General features: G+C 39.4%; 1 long non-coding RNA gene across 1 annotated transcript; it reads left to right on the plus strand.

Annotated features, from left to right (window-relative positions):
• Nucleotides 1-5,892: 5,892 nt before the first annotated feature.
• On the plus strand, nt 5,893-9,755 carry LOC307018870. Its single transcript, XR_013802517.1, has 4 exons — nt 5,893-6,173; nt 7,127-8,042; nt 8,322-8,364; nt 9,462-9,755. It is a non-coding gene; the product is annotated as an uncharacterized lncRNA (long non-coding RNA).
• The last annotated feature ends 3,335 nt before the right edge of the window (nt 9,756-13,090 follow it).

A 13,090-nucleotide genomic window follows, 5' to 3' on the forward strand; every position in this document is an offset into this window, starting at 1 on the left:
AGTGAGAAATGGATTTAACTTCTGTTAGACAGCTATCATGCTGAATCAGTTGTCCCTCCCCCTGGTGCCAGGACAAACAGATCCATCTCTTGGCTCAGCAGCCCTGTCCCCCCATAAGTGTTATATTTTCACAGCTCAGTGTCAGTAAATATTGTGCAGTTAGTTTTGGACTACAAGATAGATGCAAGCCTGCACAGGTAGTTATTTAAAGCATAAATGAGTCGATTGGGTTCTGGAGGTGTGGTTAAAGCAATTGTGCTTGGTTGGCGTGGCCTGGGCCTGGTGGTGGGGCCCAATGTGATATATTTTCATGGGGCCCAAAATCCCTTGTGTGTATGGCCAGAGGGCAGGACCTATAAACACATGTACTACCCAATAGCATATTTCCATCCCGTGAAGACAAGGAATGTGTCATAGTAGACATTTGCAGCCCAATGAAAGAAGGAAGCATAAAGCTTGTACATTTCTATAACCCGTGTAAAAATGTTCACATTGAAACTTTACAGATAAGACAATAGCAGGGACGAGTCATAGAAGGGAAGTGTGGTGTGGCACAATTGTAAAATAAAATAAAAAATAAAATATTACAGTAATAGTGTACTTGCATTGTGTGGGTGTAAGGGTGTAACTTTGGTTTGAGAAGTGGGGGGGACACAAAACAGGGGGTCCTCTGCAATGAAACATTTTCTCAATTTAATTCCATTTCCTGCCTTTCTACAAATATATTAGGGATTATACTGTTAACAAATCCAAGAAAAATGTGTAGTGTGTATATAATGAGTGTGCACACTTATCTAGTATCCTATCCATGTATACCTGTTTTATTTGTGATGACCTCACATCCTCTAGGGGGGCTACTAGTATATATTTCAATCATCAAAAATCCATTAGAATATGCTCACAAGCAATAACACATATTTGATCAACTCCTCTCTCCTATCTTTATCTTACCTAGTCTGCCTTCTTTCTTTTTATTTATGCATATTTTACTAATCACTCCCCTTTCAAACTGTGTTTTTTTATTTTGTACTGACCTATTGCACACAGTGGAATGATTTATTAACTCATTTTATATACAACTAATATTACATAGATGGAAATATTTGTTTACAAAGATGACCAAACCGTTTGAGACCCACTGAGATAACGTAGACTAAAGATTACAATCTAATAGTCCTTTACCTCCTTGAGCTGACCTTATCTCTCTCAGTCCCACAGGAGAGAGCTCTCCCTCTCCTTATTGTTGAAACAGCTTCTAATCTCCGTTAGCTCCGAGCTAGCACCAAATACTAACAACGTCTCTCTTTCTATCTCTCACACGCTCCTCCTCCTCCTCCTCCTCCAGAGAGAGAAATAATTTTATTTTTAGTTGTGAATTGTTATTTGTGCTTGAGAAACATTCCACTTGAACTTTATTTTAACAAACTTAGTAGTAATTATTGTCCTATATTTTTTTTCAGATTTCACAGCTGCCTGGGCCTAGCAGCAACAAGAACCTCCATTTGTCCCTGCCCCCAGGTCAAGATCTACCGTGGCTCAAGGGCCTTCACCAGAGCCATCACCACCAAGGACCAGAGGACCATCATCACTACAGTGGCCTCCATCTCCATCTGCCACAAGATTAAGATACACCTCGGTACAAAGGCCTCCATCACAGCCATCACGATCAACCCAGCCAGCAAAGAAGTCTTGCCTAGCAGACGTACCTCCCACACGGCCACCAGCATCAACCTGGGATAATCACACCTACCTCCCTCCGACACAGCCACCAGCAGCCCATGCACCATCACCTACATAGCAGCCAGACCCCCTGTCCTGGAAGACAGACAAAGACCATGACACTGCTCCCCTGTCTTTACATTTATAATGAATAGTTGGTTGAAAAAGTTCTGATATTGTAAATATTGAGATTTTACAGTTTCTTATGTTAACATAAATTGTTGGTTGAAAAAAAAAGTTCTAATGCTCAATTTGTATTTGTACACATCACATGAACCTTGGTATGGAATATGAAGTCATGAATCAGTCCTGATGTAACTTTTCTGTGGTGAAAGCAGAGGGATGGAACTATTTTACACATGAATAACATTTCATTTCATCTATATAGGCCTATAGTGTAATTCATATAATTATTTCACTACTTTTGTAAACCAAATCTAGAACGCCCCAAAAAATAGACGAGATGAGTAAAGGTGTTTTCACAAGAGTTTTTAGGTTTTCCAAAAATCGGATTTCTCATTTTCAGCTAAGTATCTCATAAGACAATGCTCTAAGGTGAGTGACTTGCATCTCTAGCAAGACCAGAGAGTGTCCTGAATATTTCGATAAGTAACATAATGTTGCCATGTTATAGGAAGTACATTTAAAAGGTGATTTAAGGAGACATCTACATATCGAGAAAATATCCTTATACTCCAGAGGGTTAAGGAAAAGCGTAAGGCAATTGTATTTTTTATATATATATATTTTATATTGTTTGATTTATTGATTATATTCAAAGGAAAATTAATACTTGGTCCCCTGAATCTGGAATAATATACAATTTACAGCAAAGCCTAAAAATGTCAGGAACTTTTCATCTACATATTGCTTTGGTCTGGCTTTACTCTTCACTGATTGGTTACAGACACTTTAAACTTAGTGGCTATGGAAATCAGAAGGAGGGGCTCATTATCATATTAAAAAACGCCCGTTTTATGCGCGTATATTCGCGGGTTTTGCGCGTAATACGGGCGTTTTTTTGAAAAAACGCGCGTTTTAAACGGGCGAATGGTTGCACTTTAGGCTTTCCATAGCGGCCACGTCCAGCTACCAGCTACTAGCGGCCTCCGGCCTTCCGGTCAAAGTTTTTAGCTGGATAGCATTTATAGTTTATACAGCTACATGACATTAGCTGTCCCCGGCACAGTTGGATAGTGGAGGTGCGTGCTAGAAAGATATGTTTAAATGCATGTATTTGCACATGTGTTGTAAAGATAGTCTTCAACACAGAGTTGTAATAGTGGCTAAAAGGCATCGGCGATGGAGTGGAACAAAAATGTGGAACTGGAGTTTTTCCAGAGGAGTTGACTGGCCAGTGGGGACCACCCAATGTCCCACTATGATTCAGAAATACATCGTTGATCTCCGGGGGAAATTGGGATTGTTACATTGTAGAATTAAAATATATAGTAGAAGATATAAGAAAAACAAGAATGTAAAAATATGTGCATAATATAACAATATGCAGTGTTTCCCCTAGGTTTACTGCTTTGGGGGGGTGCTGGCTGAGGGGAGAGAGGAGCTGTGGATTATTGTTATTGATTAATGCATCAGTGTTTCTTAGGGTCAAAAACACTAAACTCACAACTTAAAATGAAAGTATTTAATTTATTTAATAAAAGAACACATGTTCAATGTGAAAAGTGACAGTAGATATAGATTAGTTGCAATTTTGTGCTATATATATAAATTAAAAAAAATAATAAAAAAGGGTTTTTAAACACCTTGAATTTCAGGGGGAGCGCGGGGCTCCGTTGTCGGGGCGCAGCGCCCCTCCACGACAATGGTAGGGGAAACACTGATATGCACAGTATAAATGCATAATGTGTGCCAGAGTAATGCTCAAATTAATTATTATTGCATATAGAGTAATGCACAGCTGAATTATTATTACATAGAGTATTGCACAGATGTTACTGTTATTCTAAATAATCCTATTTATTTTTTCCTGTTTTATAGCTTCATTACAACGCTTACTATCACCAACACACACATATCCACACACACACACACACACACACATATAAAACCAACGGCACTTTTAAGAGCCACTCTCTCTCTCTCTCACTGTCTCTCTTTCAATCACTCTCGCTCACTTTCTCTTTCAATCATTCTCTCACTTTCTCTTTTAATCACTCTCTCACTCCTACAAATGGCTGGAGGGTCACAAAAAAAGACCTGCCCAAACTGTAGAGAAAATATTTACTGTGGAAATAAAATCTGCCCACTATGTGAACATCCACAGCCAAACAATGTGAGACTCAAAAAGAAAATGGACAAATTCCAAAGCCAGCAGAAGCAGTGGTTGTCATCCATGACTAAAAACAGAATCAAGTCCCACGTTCTTGATGACGCCCTTATGGTATGTAGTTTACAGAATTATCTCATTCACCAAAAGTGTGAAAAGTAGTTTTATTACTTTGACAGAGGATTATAAATTAACTGGTATTTCTTCACATCCACAGTATTAATTGTATCATTAATGAGAATATAATTCATGATTAATGATTTTCAAACAGAATTAACTATTATGTGTAGGAAGTTTAGGAAGTGTCTCATAAGTTAAAAATCCCAAATGTATCCAACAAAACATTATGAACAAATCATTGTTTTTATTATGATGCCAGGATATTAGGATAAATTCAAATGTAAACAACAGTTTTGTTTATTTATCTAATTGATCTCTCTACCTCTCAACAATTATTTTCCCAGCTGGAGAAGTTGCATGCCCTTGGCTTGAAGCCCCTGCTGCTGCTGGCGTATCCCCCTACCAAGAGGGTGCCACGGACATCTAAAATTAAGGTTTTGATGCCCATGCATGCCCAGCTTAGCCCATCAGCCAAGACATGCCTCGACAATGTGGAGGCCATTGTCAAGCTGATGGTTGCAGATGAGATTGCATTTATTTAATAACCATCTGCACGAGTCACTCATGCATATTGACTATCTGTTATACAATGTGTGGTGTTGAGTTGTCCTCTTCATTTCAAAGCAACAAAGAGAGTCATTTTAAAGAGCTGGGGTCTCATTTATAACTGTTATGTATGCACAAAACAGGGCTTGAAAGAGGTGTATGGCACTTCCCATGCAAAAGTTGTAATCTATATATTTTTTTTAATTGACAGAAGATTATGATGACAGGGGAAATTGTCTATGCAGATGGTGAGGTGGTGAATTGAAGCCAGATTGTATAAATACATGTTATAAGCATCATTATACATATAATAAAGCATCTCACATATTTAATTTCAGTTAATATCACACGTTTCTTAATTCAAACCATCATTGTTATTTGTGCATATGCTTGTGAGCCATAACTAATTCCATAAGCATCTTTCACTTGTAAAAGAAGTAAGCCAACTCAAATCTCAAATCAAATTCCACTTTGTATTTCATCAGCACTGTCTCGCCATCACATTCCCCACCATCGGAGCGCAGAGGAGATGGTCGAAACAGTATAGTACTGACACTCGTGGTCAGTTGTGGAGCGCACCACAGCTGATGACAAAAATCCAAGATAACATGAAATAGCAGTAAACAATAGCAGAACAGATGCAAGTACCAGACTGTGTCTCCAATGCTTTCTGTGGTGCACAAAGAGCACACTGAAGACACTGCGGCCCCCACACACGTCTTCTCAAGTGACCTCGACCAGCACATCTTTCCCACCTACACATATGGATAGCAAAGTCTAGAAATGAGCCAGTGACAGCTCTCGCACAATCTCACATGAGTCGTAATTATATTGCTGGCCAAAACTTAAATAAATACATTTTGTTCACTTATCAAACTTCCATTTTCCAATGATAACCCAGTGTGGGGGATACCATTGACTTTTGCAAATATTGAAGCGATCAGTTTGATTGCTGTAAACATTTAATTACTGTATGATACTCGTAATGCTGCATGGTGGACCACTGGCACTGCTAGGACCCCCTGCATGTAAGAATGAAGACGGGACAAGTGTTCTGGCACATCCTCCACCACAATCAGAGTCACAGTCACACAGTCAGAAAAAAACTGTGTTTCCTCTTCAAATAAATTGCGCTGAGCAGTGGCTCTGTGGACAACCCTCAGCTTCTCTGGCTCCTCCGCCCTGATGCCAAGCTGATACCTGTGATGGGTACCGAGAACCGGTACTAATTCAATACCGGTACCTGATTGGACGGTATCGGTATACCGTTAAGCCGCTGGACAAACGGTGCTGCTATCGGTATATCTGTTACGTCTACTTCCTTAGTTTAACTTTAAACCATTCTGGTTGGTTGGGAACCCTCATCCCGTGTGATGTATCCGGTTTGAAACCCCTCTGATTGGCCACTGTAAATGCCACTCCTCATCTCTCTCAACAGCGCTCTTATTATTGTTGAGAGACTCCCGCAGGCATGGCGGACAGAGCGAAGCGATCCAAGGTCTGGGTGCACTTTTAAAAAATGTTGTGGCGATAGTGCAAGGTGCAATCTATGTACTCAATTAGTTGCTTGTCAAGGGGGTAACACAATCAACTTAATGAAGCATTTGCAACCGAGACACTCATTGAATCTAAAACGGTGCTAGCGATACTGCTAGTGCTAATAGTGCTAATAGTGCTAGCGGGCTTCAGCCTTGCCGTGTGTAAATGTGACCTGAGCGAAGGCTCGCAGGCAGGTTAGCTGCTGCGCACGGGTAATATGTTTTGTTTACCTGGGTGCAGTCTTGCAGGCACATCGCCTTGTCTTTTTTTAGTTTATTAACACCAAATTATTGAAAAGTATCGATAAGAGTATCGAAAAATACCGATACCGATAAATACCGGTATCAATAAAATCCTAATGATACCCATCCCTACCTGTGGGTGACATACTGAATCAATCTTTTTTTTAAAGTTTAGGTTGATTAGGGTTGTCTTTTTTTGCATGTTTTGCACATTGGCCTAATTTCATATTTTATAATGTATGTGTGTGTATTCCATGTTCCTGTTTTCGAACATTCAATGTTCAAAGGTGTTATTGTCATATGCACCGCTACAGCATAGTTGGTGGCAAATGACAATCTTAACTCCCAGGCTCCTCCAACAATGCAGCATACAAATAGTACAAGAAGAAATAAAATAGTGCAAGAAGAAACTAGTCCAACAACGTAGGTGCAAAACTAACATGCAGGAATAAGTCAAATATATACTTATAAAATAGAATAAGATAAGACAGAAAGTAAAATGAAATACTAATATGGGGAGGCATGAATGAAAAAGTTGTATAAACAGATGTGGATATGTATAAATATATTATATATGAACAGATAACTAACCAATGCAACATTATGGTATTATACATAATAAATAAATATGTGGGCTTTTAAACAGATTTGTACTACAAATCCTTTGTAGGTTGGACAAGACTCAACCCAGACCAAGAGGAGAACCCTGACACATCAACACCACCCCAAGACCCACCCAACCAACTGCCCGATGGAAGCTACATCTTTAATTTGGTGCCATGTGATCCATCACCCATCACCCATAACCAGCAACCACAGGAAACAGCTGATCCACCACCACACCAGGCTCCAAGCACCCACCCACCACCAAACCAGGCTCCAAGCACCCACCCACCACCACACCAGGCTCCAAGCACCCACCCACCACCAAACCAGGCTCCAAGCACCCACCCACCACCAAACCAGGCTTTTTTTTTTGTAGACGTTCCAAACATTGATTTATTAAAGGCCGGACTCATATTTGCTTTCAAATGTTATGCATGGGTGCTATATTTATGTTTCGCACACATGCACATTTTGGAGTTAAAACAAAGACACAACAGAGTAACCTGTATGTATGTTGTCTGATAAGCTGAAGTCACATTCATTAAAACCTTTCTATACTTTATAATTTAATAGAAAGCTTGCACATCATTGCTTAATGTAATATAGTGCTACAGAGCCCAAGTCCCAGTGTAATGAATATAAGACTAAAACATGTCCACTCAGTAGCAAGCAATGTAAGATGTAATAAGTCCATTAGCACACACAGCAACATCCCGAAGGAATGGCAGAGAAGCTAAGATTTTTGAATAAAACCATGTGTAGACTCTTAAACTTCTGTAATTTCTCAGTAGGAAACACTAAATGTGCTTATGTCACACAGTGGAAATGTTTGGGCATTCTGAGTTGAGCCCTATACAAAACGTACTTTACTTGTTCTGCACATTTGTGCAAATAATGTATTCCATACAATTACAGATTGCTCTCACAACCATCTCGAGGTGTTCCCTGTCCGCGAAATACTAAGGACAAGGACCCGCAAGGTAGGATAATGATTACCTGGATGACAGTGTTTGCTGTTGGATAACTTTTCTGAATTTGTATAGCAATTACTTTATCTTACCTTGAAGGAATGCTGTTGTCCAATTCACAATATTAAGCTATTTGTGTAAACATCCAATAAATCACTCTAGTCGGTCAGATGTCTTTTATGACTATATTTTTAAATATATGCAAAATATTTGAACAATAAATATATTATAAGTACTTGTGAAAGTTCAAAGAGCATACAGATGTACAATGTCTTTGTCTGCCTGCCACAGGGGGGACGGAGCACCTTTATGACTGGGAGCCCTGCACCATTTGGTATGTTAATTTGCTTTTGTACAATTACATCTATGTGTGCTGTTAACATTTGTGGTAATTGTTGGCACGCCATTATCTTAGGTGGCATTTGTTAAAGAAAAATGCAAAAAGTTCTGCTGTCTGTAGCACCAGCTATACACAAGTTATTTTAAATGTGCAAAGTCCACACTAAACGATAAATTGAAACTAGGTAGTTTATTTAATTAAAGCTGTGTCAATATTTGATTACACCACAGAGACACCAGGTTCACGTTAGCTACTCTGGCGTTAAGTCCACACTTACTAAAGTATTAGTAAATAATCACCAAACAACAACAGAAAGGAACTAGGACAAATAATTATGATTAGACATTCATCTACAGATAGTGCAAATCAACAACAGTGACAATCAAGTGGTGAAACCGTAAACTACAACAAAGGGTAATATATTGGTACCCTATTATTGGGCAGATCAAATTGTAACGTAACAAACGCATCATGATATAATTTCCCCAAGGGGATCTATAGACTGTTTGTTATCTATCAAATGCTATTTGATCCCTTATCTTGGAATACAATGTGCCTGTTGGAGGAGTTATTATTCACTTGAAATGTTCTGCTGTAAGGCTCTAGGGATGCAATGATTTTACATTTTGATGCTATGATAATAGTCTGAGCAAACATCACCTTTGGGTTTTACAACTATGACACTAAGGATGGATGAATGTGTTCTTATAATTAGAGGTTTTATAGGATTTTTCCACAACATTTTGGCATTTTCATCTGCTGTGCCTATTTACCTTTATTAACACGATTAACCAGTTTTCCATATTTTTCAATGAGCAACATTTGCTGTAATGAACCTTAACGTACCATAATGTAGTTGTTTTGAGAGTGAGAACAAAAACACTCAGTGTAGCTGAACTGTTAAAAGTGACATTGGTTAATCGCTGCATCCATACAGTGGAATACCAAATACTTCATACAACACTGCACTTGTCTTCAAACGTTTCTAAAACAGTATAAACAATTTAAAGTAGCCTAATGAAAATCAATTGAATGTGTATTACTGCACACTAATTCTTCTTCACCCTCCCTTTATTTTATTTTTTTCTCAGTGGTATGTCCTGGCCTCCATCCTGGCAAGCAGCCTGATTCCCACCCAATGCAAATCCCTTTGCCAAACAAAACAATAAATGTTTTGGTGTTTGTATGGAATTAATAAAGTGCAACAGTTTAACAACTGCAACAGACTTAAAAAATGTTTGACTTGAAGGAGTGTTGCATTGTTTTATGGCCACTGGCAATTAATTTCACAGGTGAATTGCATATTGATGTAAAATGAAGCTCAGCGCAAGTTCTTTCAGGAAGACGGGGTATATATATATATATACATTCACTCCGCAGCTGCATATAATCAGCTCATCACAGGCGTTGTCTTAAACATATTACATTTCACCTGATTCTCCAGCAGCCAATCACCGTGCTGCAGCCAAACTTCAAAATGGCAGACAGCTGTTATTTCAGGTTGTCATGCTGTCGCCCGCCTCCACCCCATCCACCTCCTTTCATCACATCCACTGCCAGGAGAGCTAATCCAAAGACCTCATCACACCTCCTCTTCATCCCATCTCCTCATCAATATCTATTTTAATTTAATAATACATTACATTTATAAAGCGCTTCTCCTGGTCCTCAAAGCGCTTTCAAGCAAGAAGAAAAAAAAAAAAAGTAGAAAGTGCTAAGCTAGGTGGAATAAGGGAAAGGGGTTAGTTGATTAGGAGTTGAAGGCAAGAGTGAAAAGGTGAGTTTTGAGAGATTGTTTGAATGATGTGAGAGTGTTGGCGGATCTGACGTGGCTGGAGAGGGAGTGGGGGAGGCTGCTGCGAAGGCCCTGTCACCCCAGGTCCGGAGCTTTGTCCTGATGGGCTGCAGTAGGTTAGCTTCAGCTAACATCTGAGGCGACGGGTGGGGGCAAGGTTGTTGAGGGCTTTGAAAGTGAAAAGTAATATTTTAAAGTCAATGCGGTATTTGATGGGGAGCTCTTGATGGGAGGAATTTAGTGTTATTATTCTTTCCCCAGTTAACTAAGCTATGCTGAAGTGCCAGTAGATAACTTCTAAATACCAGTACAGGGGCTTCAAAGGTTTTTTACACGTTTTTTTATGGTCTTTTTGGACAGCGGAAGGCTAGATTACCCATGATCCTCAGCCACTGTTGCCGTGGAAACGGAGCCGGTCCGATCTCGGCTACCTAAGTTATTTCAGATACCACCAAACACACTTTTTCCGAAGATTGGTGTCACAAATATCAAAACAATATATGTGTTGATAACAAAATACATGCATCATAAACTAAACTGGAAACAGCAGTATAATTTGTCTTGTTAACACTTTAAAGTTGACAGGTTTTTTTAACCCGTACCGCCTAGTGGTTAAAGCACGTTATTGCATTTTTTTGTTGAATTATGTTATATTTGATGAAACATAAAAATATTAAGAGTACATACATAGGGAGAAAGTAGAAGGTCAATCATAGATGAAAATATTAAGGAGATACTGTTGTGATCTCTACAATAAAACAGTTTTGTGCAGGACGTCCAAAGATATTAATAGGAGGATGTGCAAAACAGACAAACTAAATAGGCTTCATTTAAACATTAAAGAATACTTTAAGTTAAGGTCTTCTTTTAAATAAGAAAAAAGCTTTGGGGGTATCTATCTACAGACAAATATTAAGTCTGACAAAGTACTTAACGTCTAATATATTGCATAGTTTGTTTTGGAACTTGACAATCAACTTTCCTGCAATGTTAACTAAGTTGAAACACTTATTTTAACTGATATTATACATATGTATTATACTCTTATAAGATGTATCTAGATAGTATAAGAAATGTGCAGAATATGACAGTTTAATGGTGGAGTTACATAAATATCGATAGATGTCTTGTAATGCACTGTTGAGGAACCTGCGACCCAAGTTTTTAATCTCTGACCTTTTTCATCTCTGACCTTGTCAGGTATTGAACATCCAATAAATGAGGAACAGAGAATTATTAAATATAAAACATAGAATTTGTGTGATTATACTAAATGATTTCCAAATAAACACCACTGCATATTTCCAACTGATTCATGCTGATGTAACGCAAAAATGGCCCCGCTTGGGATCAATAAAGTATATCTTATCTTAAGATGATCGATGGCTACTGCCATATTTGCAAAATTTGCCTCTGAACCTTGACAACTGCATGTTTCAGGCTTATCAATTAACAACAGGAGGGGTCACAGACATAAGACCAGCTGTTAAATAAAGCTCTTCTGACCTTAGCTGTCATGTGGGTATATATTAATGCTGCCCATTATGGGCACAAGCAATTTTCACCCATTTATTAATTATATGTTTTAAATGTGATAACACCACTGTGTTTCATATCCCCTAAACCTCTAGGGGTGTACACAGTTTAATACTGGCAACTTCTTATTATGGGAAATACGAAAACGTCTTTTAAAACTACAATTCCCAGTAGAGACGTGCCATAGAACATGGAAACCTATGTGCGAAACACACAATAGCCAGCATGTGTAGTTCTGGTGACGGGATGGGGGAGAGGGTGGACCCGTCTGACTCCAGTTTTGGACCATGTGCCGTGGTTCCATTCCATTTCAAAGTGCTGTTGGACGCTCGGCGCACTGCCACTCCAACATCCAATCACAGAGCTTGAGGACTATCACGGGGTTTGTCCATGGATGGGTTTGTCAAGCAAAGAAGAGAGAATACTTACTTCCGGGTGTAAAATTCTCCAAAGCAACTACTATGAGCTGCTCCGACCTTCGGTCCTGACGGACTCCAAAAGTCCTACATTATACAATCAAACAAATAAATAAACACAAGAATAATTGTGTGTTATTGTTGAGTAAATAACACTGTGTGGTTTAGAAAATAATACAACATTAGAAGTACTGTCATGTCTCGCAAATTATGTTAGTTAGTTTTTGTCTTGGTCTAGTGATTTTCCCCTTTATTTTTGAATAGTAACCTTCCCTCTCGTTTCAGATACTCTGACCTCCCTTCCTTGTGTGTCTCCCACTCCTGTGATTGTCGACCCCGCCCCTGATTGTTTCCACCTGTTCTCCATTACCTGGTGTATTTATTGTCCTCGTCTCCCTTTGTCCTGTGCCGGTTCGTTTCGTTCCTTGTGACTACCACCAGCATTAGCAATCCAGGATTAACCCCAAGCAGAGCTTTGAGCCACGTCTTGTTTAAGTATTTTTGTTGTTCATGCTCCTAGTGTTTTTCCTCTTTAAGAGTGATTTTGTTTTTGTACCACTATCGTTGAGCTTTGGTTTGAATAAAACCTTTTTTTTGTTAAATTCTGTGAGTTGTGCATTTGAGTTCATACCCGTTTAATCAGTCGTAACAGTACGAACTGGCCTAAACATGAACCCAGCCGACTCTGAACAGCTGAGAGCAGCGCTTCGCTCTCAGGGAGGCCGCCTCGCTCAACAGGAGGATCAGTTAACGGCCATCCAGCAGGGAGTATCACACGTCACAGACAGCCAGAGGGAGTTCGAGTCATCTGTTACAAACCAGATTAACCACCTGGCGGGGCAGATCCACCACCTGCTCGCTCACCTCAAGACTGAGCCCTCACACCCACCTCCGGCCGGACCCGAAGCGAATGCGGACCCGGCGCCCGCTTCCCACACCGTGTCAATCCGCCTGGCTCCGCCTGAGAAGTTTT

This window comes from Notothenia rossii (assembly GCF_949606895.1).
Source record: "Notothenia rossii genome assembly, chromosome: 9".
In the NCBI taxonomy this organism is placed as follows: Eukaryota; Metazoa; Chordata; class Actinopteri; order Perciformes; family Nototheniidae; genus Notothenia; species Notothenia rossii.